Source organism: Anolis carolinensis, chromosome 2 (assembly GCF_035594765.1).
Source record: "Anolis carolinensis isolate JA03-04 chromosome 2, rAnoCar3.1.pri, whole genome shotgun sequence".
Lineage (NCBI taxonomy): Eukaryota > Metazoa > Chordata > Lepidosauria > Squamata > Dactyloidae > Anolis > Anolis carolinensis.
Window position 1 is genome coordinate 250,999,320 of NC_085842.1, and position 12,915 is coordinate 251,012,234.

Below are 12,915 nucleotides of genomic sequence, written 5' to 3' on the forward strand. Positions count from 1 at the left end.
CTTAAGCGAAAAGGGAAAATGTAGTCCTTGGCGAAGTTGGTCCTGCGCCCAGGCATCTACTTGCTGACTAGCCCTGATTTCTTGAGCACAAAGGGGCCCTGGAGTAGAGGGAGTTGATTCAATGGGAGTGGATTTGGTGTTTCCCACTGTGAGCGTGGCAAAGTTCTCGGGTTGTAGCAGCTGGGACTCAAAGGTCTCCTTGCGCCCTGCAGCGTATTCCGGTTTCCGTGACAGAGCATCTGCTTGTTTGGTCTGGGCTGGGGTTACATAATGAATTTGGAAGTTAAAACGTTCAAAGAATAAAGCCCAGCGTTGTTGTCTCTGATTTAGCTTGCGGGCAGTTCTTAGATGCTCTAGATTCCGATGATCAGTATGGACTTCAATGGGAAATTTGGCCCCTTCTAACCAATGTCTCCAAGTTTCAAAGGCTGCCTTTATGGCCAATAGTTCCTTTTCCCAAATGGTGTAGTTTCTCTCTGGTGCGGTCAATTGACGGGAATAAAAGGCACAAGGATGAAGATGATCTCCCACCGGTTGTAGGAGTACAGCCCCAATTGCCACATCGGAGGCGTCCGCCTGCACGACAAAAAGGGTTTCAGGATCTGGATGCTGAAGGATTGGCTGGGACGCGAATAATTTCTTTAGTTGCTGGAACCCTTTCTCTGCTTGATCTGTCCAGCGGAAGGGCTGTTTCCCACGGATGCAGCTGGTGATTGGGTCAGACCAGCGGGCAAAGTCTGGAATGAACTTGCGGTAGTAGTTCGCGAACCCCAAGAATCGTTGCACCTCTTTCTTGTTGGTGGGCGCCCGCCATTCCAATACTGCTGAAACCTTTGCCGGGTCCATGGAGAGCCCTAGTGGCGAGACGCGGTACCCCAGGAAATCTACCTCTTGTAGATCAAAAGCACATTTTTCCAGCTTGGCATAAAGTCCATGATCCCGCAATCGTTGTAACACCATTCTGACGTGGTTCTCATGTTCTGATTGTGATCTAGAAAACACCAAAAAATCGTCCAGGTAGATGATCAAGAACCGATCTAGATAATCCTGAAAGATGTCATTGACAAAATGCTGGAATGTTGCGGGAGCTCCACATAATCCATAATTCATAACTCGGGACTCGAATAATCCGAATTTAGTCTGGAAGGCGGTCTTCCACTCGTCCCCTTCTCTGATGCGAACTAGATTATACGCCCCCCGAAGATCCAGCTTGGTGTAGACCTTGGCTCCTCGAAGTCGGTCTAGTAGGTCCGAGATTAAGGGCAGGGGATAGCTGTTCCGCTTAGTGATATTGTTCAATGCTCTATAGTCCACCACCAAGCGTAATTCCCCTGACTTCTTTTTCACAAACATCACTGGGGAAGCGGCTGGGGATTGAGAGGGTCTGATGAATCCCTTGCGAAGGTTTGACTCTATGAACTCCCTGAGAGCTTCTTGCTCCGGTTCAGTCAGGGAGTAGAGATGTCCTCGCGGGATCGGGGCCCCCTCCACCAAGTCAATGGCACAGTCATAAGGTCTATGTGGGGGTAATCTCTCGGCCTCTTTTTCATTGAATACATCCCAATATTCTGAGTACTTCTTGGGCAAGGTGATAATGGGTTCAGTGTCTGTGGCATGGCAGACCTTGGCTACAAGGCAACGGTTTTGGCAATATTTTGAAGCAAACTGCAGTTCCCTGTTGGACCAGGAGATGCTTGGGTCGTGAAGTGTCAGCCATGGAATGCCCAAAATCACAGGGAAATGGGGAACCTCGGTAACAAAGAAGGAAATCTCTTCCATATGTTCCCTTATCCACATTCTGGTGGGTTCCGACCACTGGCTTACGGGGCCCGTCTTGAGGGGGCGGCCATCGATGGCTTGCACCACACGGGCGTTCTTGAAGTCATGATATTGTAATCCCAGAGAGTCGGCATACTCTCTATCAATGAAATTGTTTGTGGCTCCTGAGTCTATCATGGCATGGACCATGACGGGTCCTTTTTTTGCTGACCACAAGGTAACCACTAGAAGAAACAGGACCCCAGTTGGCGGCTCTTGAGTGGGTTTTTTGACCGGGTTGGCGAGCCTCTCTACTCCCGGTCGCTGGCTTCCCCCGCCGGCTGTGCGCCAGCCGCCTCAGACGTCTTCGTCTCCGTGGAGGACGCCGCCGCCAGACGGGCGGCGGGCTTCCCTTTGGCTGGGCACTCTCTGGCGAAGTGGCCCCCGTTTCCGCAGTACCAACAGAGATTTAGGCGTTGGCGGCGGGCCTTCTCGGCGGCGTCTAACCTGGGACGCACATTGCCCAACTGCATCGGCACCTCCTCGCTCCCTCTGGGGTATGGGGCTGGTGGTGGGGGTCTCCATGCTGGACGCGGCTGGACGCTGGTGGGAGCGGGAGGTTTCACCCCAGCTCTACCGCTCTGGCCTCGGACCCATTGTTTTCTGTTGGCCAGCATGACTTCAGCTCGTAAACATTGATCAATGAGTGCTTCAAGAGAGTGGGGGGGATCCACCTTGGAAATTTCCTCCAACATCTCGATGTTGAGACCCTCCCGGAATTGTCCTCTGAGGGCTATATCATTCCATCCGGTGCTGTGGGCCAGCACTCGTAACTCGGCTATGTACTGGGACAAGGGTCTGTCCCCCTGAGAGAGGCGCCGGAGTTTATGGCCGGCTGCCTCCAAATTGTCTTCGATCCCCCAAGTCGCCTTAATGTGATCCAAGAAGTGTTGCGCTGATCTTAGATGCGGGGAAACTTGGTCGAACAGTGCCGTCGCCCAGTTGGCCGCTGGCCCGTCTAAAAGGCTGTAGATCCACGCCACTTTGATGTCTTCTTGGGGGAACTCGGCATTGCGGGCCTCTAGATAAGCCTGGCATTGGCGACGGAAAACATGAACCTTAGAAGCTTCTCCAGAAAACTTGGTTGGCAATGCCAAGGCCGGGAGACGGATTCCGCGTTCCTTCAACCCCTTTATTTCTCCCTCCTGCGCATTGAGCTTATCACGGATGCGGTCCACTTCCTCCTTGTCGATGGTGTAGCTGAGTGGCTGACCTCCCGGTCCGGCTCCGGTAGACATTCTGGCCTAGGTTAATTGGTGCTTAGGGTGGCGGAGTCAAACTGTCAAGACCCAGGCTGCAGAGCACCAATAACCATACACAGAGGCCAAAATCTATCTAATATCTTTATTGAAGGAGTATATAAAGTTAATAAAAACAAGTGTAGAAAATAGTCCAGAATTAGACCTTTCAGGAAAGGTCAAAATTAGTCCAAAGAAACAATGTCCAATATGAAATATTAAGGTCCAAAGTTGTAATCCAATAACCGAAACACTCACTTTGTCAGGCAAAGTGAGGGGAGATGACAAGGTCCTTAGTCCATGAAACTTGAGCGAGGCTATGGAGTAACTTGAAACAAGGCTTGGTACAAGGCAGCAAGGAACGAGAAGCAAGGACAAGATCCGTGGAATTACTTGGCAAAATCCGGGAAACAAGGCAAGGCTGAGTCCTGGAAAAACAAGGCTAAATCCTAGGAAACAAGGCAAGATCCGTGGAGGTAAACAAGGCTGAAAACAGGAACGAAGGCTTGGAAACAGGAGCGCGCTGTCCACACACAACTTACTCCCGTAGCTGACGAATTGACTCCGCAAGAACCCTTTGTGGGCAAAACACCTAAATAGGGTCTAGTTTTCCCACCAAAGAGCAGTTCTCTGGGGAACCAGAAACGAAAGCTAATCTCTGAGTCCAGATGCATGACTCCTTAAAGTTTCCCATGGAAAGCAGGCTTAATCAGCTGAATACTTAGCAGCTATCCTAGCACTCCTGCGAGACGCTGCTTGAACTCCCCTCTGTTGTTTACAAAACTCGTGGCGAGAAAACACAGGAGATTTAGGCTCAGGGCTTGTTTGACAGACTTCTGGAAGACAAATCTCTTGCAGGTGCAAGGTTCCCAAATCTGGCTGGGAAAGTTCCAAATCTGACTGAGACGGTGAAAAACCCAAGTTTTCCTCTTCATCTGGCACTACAGTGCCAGAAATGGGACTACATGGCCCATGACTCATCACAGTCCCTCCAGGCCGCGATTGCAGCCTGAAGGGACCTCCGCTGCAGTCTGGCCAGCTAAAAAAGGCCAGACGGGCGAGCGGGAGTAGCGTGGGAGGCGGGGCCAACTCTGCCCCCCCCGCCCAGCGTGCCCTGGCCCCGCCTCCCACGCTGCGTGGGAGGCAGGGCCAAGGCACGCTGGGCGGGGGGGCGGGCGGCGCCAGAGCTGGCTCCGCCTCCCACGCTACTCCTGCTCGCCCGTCTGGCCTTTTCTAGCTGGCCAGACTGCAGCGGAGGTCCCTGCAGGCCGCGATTGCGGCCTGGAGGGACCTCCGCTGCAGTCTGGCCAGCTAGAAAAGGCCAGACGGGCCAGGGCGCACTGGGCGGGAGGCGGGGCACCGTCAGGGCGGTGCCCCGCCTCCCGCCCAGCCTGACGGCGCCCCCCCGGGCCTGCGCCCGAGGCGGCGGCGTCAGGTGCCTCTATAGTGGGGCCGGCCCTGGTGGCAAGGTTGGGTTTCCCGTTCATCAGAAGTTGATGCCTACACAGTGAGGAGAATATAATATAGCCAGTGTAAATATCAGTTCTGAATATGGCATTCTTTTCCATGACCAAAGCCTAAAAGAAGCTTCAGCTTCAATAAGAACACTTTTAGTTTGTAAGTACAATATTTTCTTTATAAGCCCACATAGTGTTACGTTATTTTCCTGTTTTTTTCCGCAGGAATGTGTCATGGGACAAAATTTTATCCTATACCCTTGAAGTTGTACATTCATGGTATTGAAATTATCTTTGTGCAAATGTTCACAGACGAAGTTACAATATTCATTTTGGGTGAAAATGTCTTGTTTGCAACATAAAATTAAAATAGTTATGGGAAGTAGCTGAGTTAAGAAGTGCTCTTCTATGTAGCTGAAACTCTAGAGCAGTGGTTCCCCAACTGTGCTCAGTGGAGCCCTAAGGGCTCTGTGTACACTTCCCAGAGGCTCAGCGGCTGTTCCAGGAAAATAAAATAAATACAAATTAAACTAAATTAAAAAGTAAGAAGCAAAAGGTAGAGTCAAAACAAAAAAATTAGAAATTACATTCTGGATGGAAATTTGCTAAGTTGGTCATTTTGCTGCTACTAGCTCCAAAATTATGATAGCGCGAGACAGACAGATGATGAGGCTCAGTGGGGTGCACATGTGTTTTAACAGCCCTTCCTGTAACTGAACGTCAGAGTGATTTCTTGGAACTGCACATTCGAGAAATTTCTCACTCATTCTCAACCTTTCAAGAATTCCTGGAATTTAGCTCCATATAAATAGAGGCTGGCTATTTGATTTGGAGTCACTTAACAGTGAATGTTCATAGCGATAACATTGTGATTGTTAGCAATTCTTCTATGAGTTTTCTGTACATTTGATTTTGTGAAGTTTAGTTATATTATTATTATTATTATTATTATTATTATTATTATTATTATTATTTTCATGTCAGGAGTGACTTGAAAAACTACAAGTCGTTTCTGGTGTGAGAGAATTGACCATCTACAAGGATATTGCCCAGAAGATGCCTGGATGTCTTGATGCTTTACCATCCTTGTGGGAGGCTTCTCTCATTTCCCCGCATGGGGAGCTGGAGCTGACAGAAGGAGCTCATTCGCTCTCCCTGGCTTCCAACGGCTGCCCTAACGGACAGCAGTCCTGCCAGCACAAGGGTTTAACCCATTGTGCCACTATGGTTTCCTGTGTCATTAGTAAGTGTTCATCAATAAAGTGTTGTGTTTTGTTCTACTCGTACATCCAAACCCTGAACTACTATGATACACTTCTGGTAGAAAAAAAATTACATTATTGATTACTTGTATTAGTTTTCAAGTAGGTAAGTACTTGTATTTTATTATAAAATGTATTTGCTTTATTTTGTATTCTGGGTTATGAAATATAAATTGGGGGTAGTCTCTTTTTCTCTCTCTCTTGGGGTAGGTTAGTGGTTAACAGGACTCTTATTTTTCACCTCTTTCTGTTTCTCCCGGGTGGTATTGGAGAGATTGCCTTTGTACCCAATGCCCTTATTGGTCTTTCTTGATACATGATTGCCCTCTTCCATCTCATGCCAAGAATACCTGCACTGGCTGTGTCTTCTGCAAGCTCACCGTGGATTTGGGGAGTATGGGAGGTGACCAGGATTTCTACCCCTATCTTAGCTAATTCTCAAAATACAACAGGACTTTTTCCTTCTCTTATGTGGGAGCCTGTTACTTCTACTTCTTAAGGACTTAAAAACAATGAAGAGAGAAATGGGTGGGTCTCCCCTAGGTCCTGTGCTTGGAAGAGACAGAAGGATTCTCTCAACCTCTCTCTCCTTTCCTCCCTCTAATGGACTGCTTTTGTTTTTCTCCCATCAGCAAGTTCCAGCTTGTTTGATACCCTGGATCTTCTCTAGATAGAATTTCAGGAGAGTCGGCGCCTTTGCCATCACCAATTCTCATGGCTACTACTCATTTTCCTTTCAGGATTTATACCGAGAATCCATCCTGAATCTGGACTACCTGCAGCTAGAAAGATTGTGGTCTGGGGATCCCATAATGGACCACCTTGTCTTCATGCTGAAGGTAAGTATTAAAGAGGAGACCCACTCATTTTCCATTTAAAAACCCAAAGGGGTCTCCCTCGGGGAAGTTGGTCAGGCAATCAGTTGGGAGCTACACAGGCCCTAAACTTCTGCTTCCTTCCACAGCACATCCATTTCTGGTTAGAGGTAGCCAGCAATCAATATCAAGCCAGGGCCATTGACTGTGCCTCCCACCTAATTCATTTTGCCTGCAGTTGCATGAGCCTTGAGGTGAGCATGAAAGGGGTAACCAATTTAAAAAGAAAGTACCAGGACCCTCACAATCAAAAGAAACAGAAAGACCTAGGGTGCCAAGAGATTCCCACCCCTCCAAATCTTATTTCTCTTTCTTAGCACCTAGCCGACTTGTATCCCAAGATCTGTGGTGCCAAGAGCAACAAGAAAGACCCATTTTGGATTACATTGACATTTGCAAGGTCAGAGAGGTAGGGATATTTCTCTTTTCTTACATTACCAAATATTTAAACTGAACACGAGTCAACAGTCTCTTTTTCTCTCTTCCAGGGCCTAGGCAACATCTGTTGCTAGGAGGACCATGGCAAGCCATCATTAGAAAACATCAACACTTGCAGGGTCAGAGGGATAGGAATATCCCTCTTTTTTTTTTTTTTTAATGAATATCACTTTGAGAAAGAAACTATGGGATGGACTGCCTATGAAACCTCAGGCCAGAAGGGAAGTTAGAATCATAGAATCATAGAATAGTAGAGTTGGAAGAGACCACATGGGCCATCTAGTCCAACCCCCTGCTAAGAAGCAGGAAATCGCATTCAAAGCACCCCCGACAGATGGCCATCCAGCCTCTGCTTAAAAGCCTCCAAGGAAGGAGCCTCCACCACGGCCCCGGGGAGAGAGTTCCACTGTCGAACAGCTCTCACAGTGAGGAAGTTCTTCCTGATGTTCAGGTGGAATCTCCTTTCCTGTAGTTTGAAGCCATTGTTCCGTGTCCTAGTCTGCAGGGCAGCAGAAAACAAGCTTGCTCCCTCTTCCCTATGACTTCCCTTCACGTATTTGTACATGGCTATCATGTCTCCTCTCAGCCTTCTCTTCTGCAGGCTAAACATGCCCAGCTCTTTAAGCCGCTCTTCATAGGGCTTGTTCTCCAGACCCTTAATCATTTTAGTCACCCTCCTCTGGACGCTTTCCAGCTTGTCAACATCTCCCTTCAACTGTGGTGTCCAAAATTGGACACAGTATTCCAGGTGTGGTCTGACCAAGGCAGAATAGAGGGGGAGCATAACTTCCCTGGATCTAGACGCGATTCCCCTATTGATGCAGGCCAGAATCCCGTTGGCTTTTTTAGCAGCCGCATCACATTGTTGGCTCATGTTTAACTTGTTGTCCACGAGGACTCCAAGGTCTTTTTCGCACACACTGCTGTCAAGCCAGGCGTCCCCCATTCTGTATCTTTGATTTCCATTTTTTCTGCCGAAGTGAAGTATCTTGCATTTGTCCCTGTTGAGCTTCATTTTGTTAGTTTTGGCCCATCTCTCTAGTCTGTCAAGATCGTTTTGAATTCTGCTCCTGTCTTCTGGAGTGTTAGCTATCCCTCCCAGTTTTGTGTCATCTGCAAACTTGATGATCGTGCCTTCTAACCCTTCGTCTAAGTCGTTAATAAAGATGTTGAACAGAACCAGGCCCAGGACGGAGCCCTGCGGCACTCCACTTGTAACTTCTTTCCATGAAGTTTCCAAGTTTTTGCCTTCTTGAGACATAGGTGTAACAAAACCCAGAGCAACATTGGGATCAAAGAATTTTCTGGTTTGTAGAAGGCCAGCAGTGAACCAGAGGTGGGACTAAAGTTGGGAGAATGGAAAGGATCTCAGTATCCTGCTTTTCTACACTAGAAGGTATTCTGTCAGTAAAGGGTTTGTTCACTTATGATACCTCAGTTGATTTGGGGACTCACTTGCATCACAGTTCACCTCATTCAACAAGGTATCTTGACTCTTTGTATAGCATGTTCCAGTGATAGGGCAATTAACGTATCAAATAAAGTAAAACAAAATAAGAAAAAGAAGCAACTCTATTATGTATATATGTTTTTTTTCTAGTGTGTCTATCTGGATCAAGATCACCAAAGCCCCTCTGCTGCCTTCCTTGCCAAGCACTCTCGGGCAAATTCTAGCCTGTGAAGTCACTTGCTCTGCGATCAGATTGAAGCATCCAGCAATGCAACCAATGCTCAGCAGAGGAGACACAATTTATTTGGCCTTTCCTACATGAGGACGGCAATCTATCACCTCACAGTTAATCTCATTCATGGCTGGGTTGAGCTGGGCAGTGGGTGGTAACCCTAAATAGAAGAAGAGAAAAAAGTGGGCACGATCTGAATTTGAGCAGAGGGATTTGAGGCAAACCCAGGGCAGATTATTCCAATATTTCAAATGGCTTATTTTGCTGGTGTAGAAAACTCCATAATTAGGATTAGGGCGTGTCCGACTGGGGAACAGATTCCTTTTGCTTTTCCTTTTGTAAAAATCTTCAAAAATATGTAATGCCAATAAAAAGGCTGCCCCCAGCCTCCCATCTTGTGCAGCACTTTAAAAAAAGATCCCTTGGAAGCTTCAGTTTTGTAAAGCTACAGCTCTGAACTCGCACTCGTCAAAAGCTCCTTGGACTGCATTGATTTAAATAAATGGTGTTGCCATTCACTTCAGAGCTAATATGAAATTGTTTCCATGGGAAGCTTGTAAAACAGCCTTCTTGAATTGGTTAGTCTTTATGTAAGTGAAATTAAAGAAACCTGGCTCTCAGTTACCATAGCAATGGACCTACCTAAGAAACCGAGGAAGAAGAATGAAAAGTTCATAAATGAAAATGTAATGTATGGGGTGTCAATTAAAAGGTGTATTAGTGGATGAGTTCCATGAGCAGTACAAAGAAGTAAATAAGACAGGAATGCTTAAATCCTTTGTGGTTGCTAGGAAGGGATGCAATAGAAAAGCGTCTTCACCCTTTCCTCATTTCTCCTAGGGCCCTTCTACACAGCCATTATCTGAGTCCACACTGCCATATAATCCAGTTCAATGTGGATTTTATACAGCTGTGTGGAAGGGGCCTGGTGTCATTATGCTGCAACTGTGTGCCAACGCAGATAATCTGGAATCAGATTCTGGGGTATGGGCAGTGTAGATCCAGCCTAAGAGAATAAGTGCCTTCCAGACAAGTCCAAAAATGTGGGGCCTGTCATGCTTTTACTCCTCAGGTAAAAGCAAATTAATTCGGATCAAACCAGGGGAGGGGAAATGAAGGATTGACAAGCAGGCTCTGTGCCTGCCAGCTGCTTTCCGGTAAGTCCCCACAGCCACCTCGCACCTTTTGGGCTCCTGGAAACCAAAGGTGTGGGATGGCACCCACCCCCTCCCCAAACCCCAAATTTAAATCCTAAAACTTACAGGGAAACAGCTGTCCCTCATTCTCCCTTGCCTTCTCCTCATGCACCATTTTAGCACACCAGGAAAACTTTACAAGCAGGCTCCGTGCCTTTCTGCCAGTTTTAGATAATGCAGATTGAAGGGAACCATAAAAGATACCGGACATCTGCCTGAAGTTTTTTTTTAAATTTTCCTCCTTATTGATTCTTTGAGATGTACTGGACCTCATAAGCGCTGGTGTGGATATAACAAAATGTACACAAGCAGATTTCCCAGTTATAAAATAAGGATAAGTGCTAGAGCAGTCTAAACCACTGTATCGTAAGGAACTCTTGTGTTTCTTTGAGTGCAGGGATATACAGTACTTCGTAACAGCGCATTTTCACCCGAATCTCTTTATTACATGTTTTTCATGCCATTCTGCAATGCAGCTAACATTTTTGGTGCACGTCATCTAGTGTAGATCCAGCTGCTGCTGAGAGCAAAGAAATTGCTTCCCCTTTATTCTTATATTCAATGTCTTGCACCCAAGAAAACATGCCTATATTTGCTGCCAGTTATATTTTTGCAGTGGACTTTGCACAAGATAATGCCCATGTGTTCCCAGAGAATATTATCTCTACAAAGGGAAAAATGCATTGGTTGTCTTCAAGTAATTTCCAACTTATGGCAACATTGAGGCAAACCTGTCATGGGAGTTTCTTGGCAAGATTTGTTCAGAGGAGACTTTGCCTTTGCCTTCCTCTGAGTCTGAGAGAGTGTGACTTGCTCAAGGTCTTCTAATGGATTTCCATGGTTCAGCAGAGATCTGGACACGATCTCTAGAGTCGTATTTCCAAACATAGCCTTAAAGTGATTTTTTTCTGTCATGGAAATACATGCCTGAGTCCTGTGAGTTAGAAAGTTATAATTATTTTGCTATGCAATACTGACCTTAACTTTCATGATGCAAGTTACTCAACCATGGAGTGGATTGTGATGCTGTATTTAGCCCTAATAAGTAGGTAAGCTCTTGAACATGTTCTTCAGCATCTGTTGAGGATAGGGCCATTTGTCTTTTCTTAGTCTTGTGCATACAATTATTATATTTCCATACACAATACATACACAAAAGGGAATGTGGCCAGTCATTTTATTGGGAGAAGGATTGTACTATGTTTGCCTTAATTAAAAAACAACAACAGTATCTCTTAGGTTGAGATCCTGCATCGAGACATGTGTGTATCATGTATCCATTGCCACATTTTCCATGCCCCTCCCAGTGGCCATTTCTGTGTTGTTGGACCATGGGAGAATGACACCCAGGTATTTTCTTGTAGCTAGACCCACTACAACAGGTGTAGGCAGAGAACTGTTTGTCCTTGCAAGCGCTATGTAGATGACATCCTTGCAGAGCATCCAGCTACAAGAAAAGAGATGGACACATCCCAACTCATACCCTTCCCTTCCAACAGGTGTTTTAGGAAAGGGCTGCAATGGTAATAAAGTGAATGAGGGATATTTGGGCCACTTGATTGTTTGAAAAATTCTGATCTACTCAATGACTACAAAAATGAGCAATGATTGTATATGTCTGACTTATGGCAATGTAATTAACTAACAGGATTAGTATTACTTTCTCCTCATTCAACATATTTGGTGCTTCCAGAAACTTGACAATGTGGTAAGTCTGTGAGGGAGAGAATGAACAAGAAAGAGAATCTTCTCTGATCTAGTTATCTGGTTTGTGATCCAAAACAACTCCACTCATGGAGACCCCCTTTCTTGTGACACCAAAAGGTTCTTTGCTTCTTCCTTACATAATTTCTGAAAAGCTGTCATTCCTTCCCAGAACTTTCCATTCATAACTTACCAGCATTTTTCTTTAATGCTAAGAGCAAAGTGTGGGAAATATTTTCAACACCAGTGTTCTTGATAGATTTTTGCAAATGCTTTGGATGGCAGCACAATTTCAGTTCAATATCCTTGCCCAGAGATATTTTGATTGGCTTTTAGCTGAGAATATTTAGGACCATAGTAAACAATTTTACTTACTTTAATAAACAAGGAATGAAAATAATACTTAAAAAACAAGTAACTGCAGCTGCGTCTGTAGTATTTGTGAGTAAGCAAGTTTGGAACTATTGGATCTAATTGAGAGTCAAACAAATTTTAAACTTAATCCAGGGACTTTGTCAAGAAAGAATGCAAAAAGATCCCAACTGCAGACAAAAAGAAAGAGAAGCCTAAATGGATGACAGATGGAACGTTTCAAGCAGCTAAGGACAGATGAAAAGCAAATGTGAAAAGTAACAGAAATAGGGTCAGAACCCTTAAAGCAACTTTTCAGTGAAAGGACACAAGAGCACTACTGGAATACTGTATCCAATTCTGGGCACCACAATTTAAAGGAGATGCTGACAAGCTGGAATGTGTCCAGAGGATCAAGGTCTGGAGAACAAGCCTTATGAGGAGTGGCTTAAAGAGCTGGGCATGCTTAGCTTGCAGAAGAGAAGGTAAAGGAGACATGATAGCCATGTATAAATATGTGAGGGGAAGTCATAGGGAGGAGGGAGCAAACTTGTTTTCTGCTGCCCTGGAGACTATGATGTGGAACAACAGCTTCAAACTACAGGAGAGGAGATTCCACCTGAACATTAGGAAGAATTTCCTCACTATGAGAGCTGTTCGGCAGTGGAACGTTCTACCCTGGAATGTGGTGGAGGCTCTATCTTTGGAAGCTTTTAAACGGAGGCTGGATGGCCACTTGTCGGGGGTGCTTTGAATGGGATTTTCCTGCTTTTTGGCAGGGGGCTTGACTGGGTGGCCCACGAGGTCCCTTCCAACTGCAGGTTTCTATGATTCTACTATAAATTCAGAGAAACAGATGATGAAACAAAAAAGGAAGAATAAGAGACATCTTCT

The 12,915-nt window shown here is 45.8% G+C and overlaps 1 long non-coding RNA gene across 1 annotated transcript; it reads left to right on the top strand.

Moving 5' to 3' along the window:
- The first annotated feature begins 6,189 nt into the window (after window positions 1–6,189).
- LOC134296628 (uncharacterized) lies at window positions 6,190–9,288 on the top strand. Its single transcript, XR_010003424.1, has 3 exons — window positions 6,190–6,614; window positions 6,740–6,844; window positions 6,968–9,288. It is a non-coding gene; the product is annotated as an uncharacterized LOC134296628 (long non-coding RNA).
- The last annotated feature ends 3,627 nt before the right edge of the window (window positions 9,289–12,915 follow it).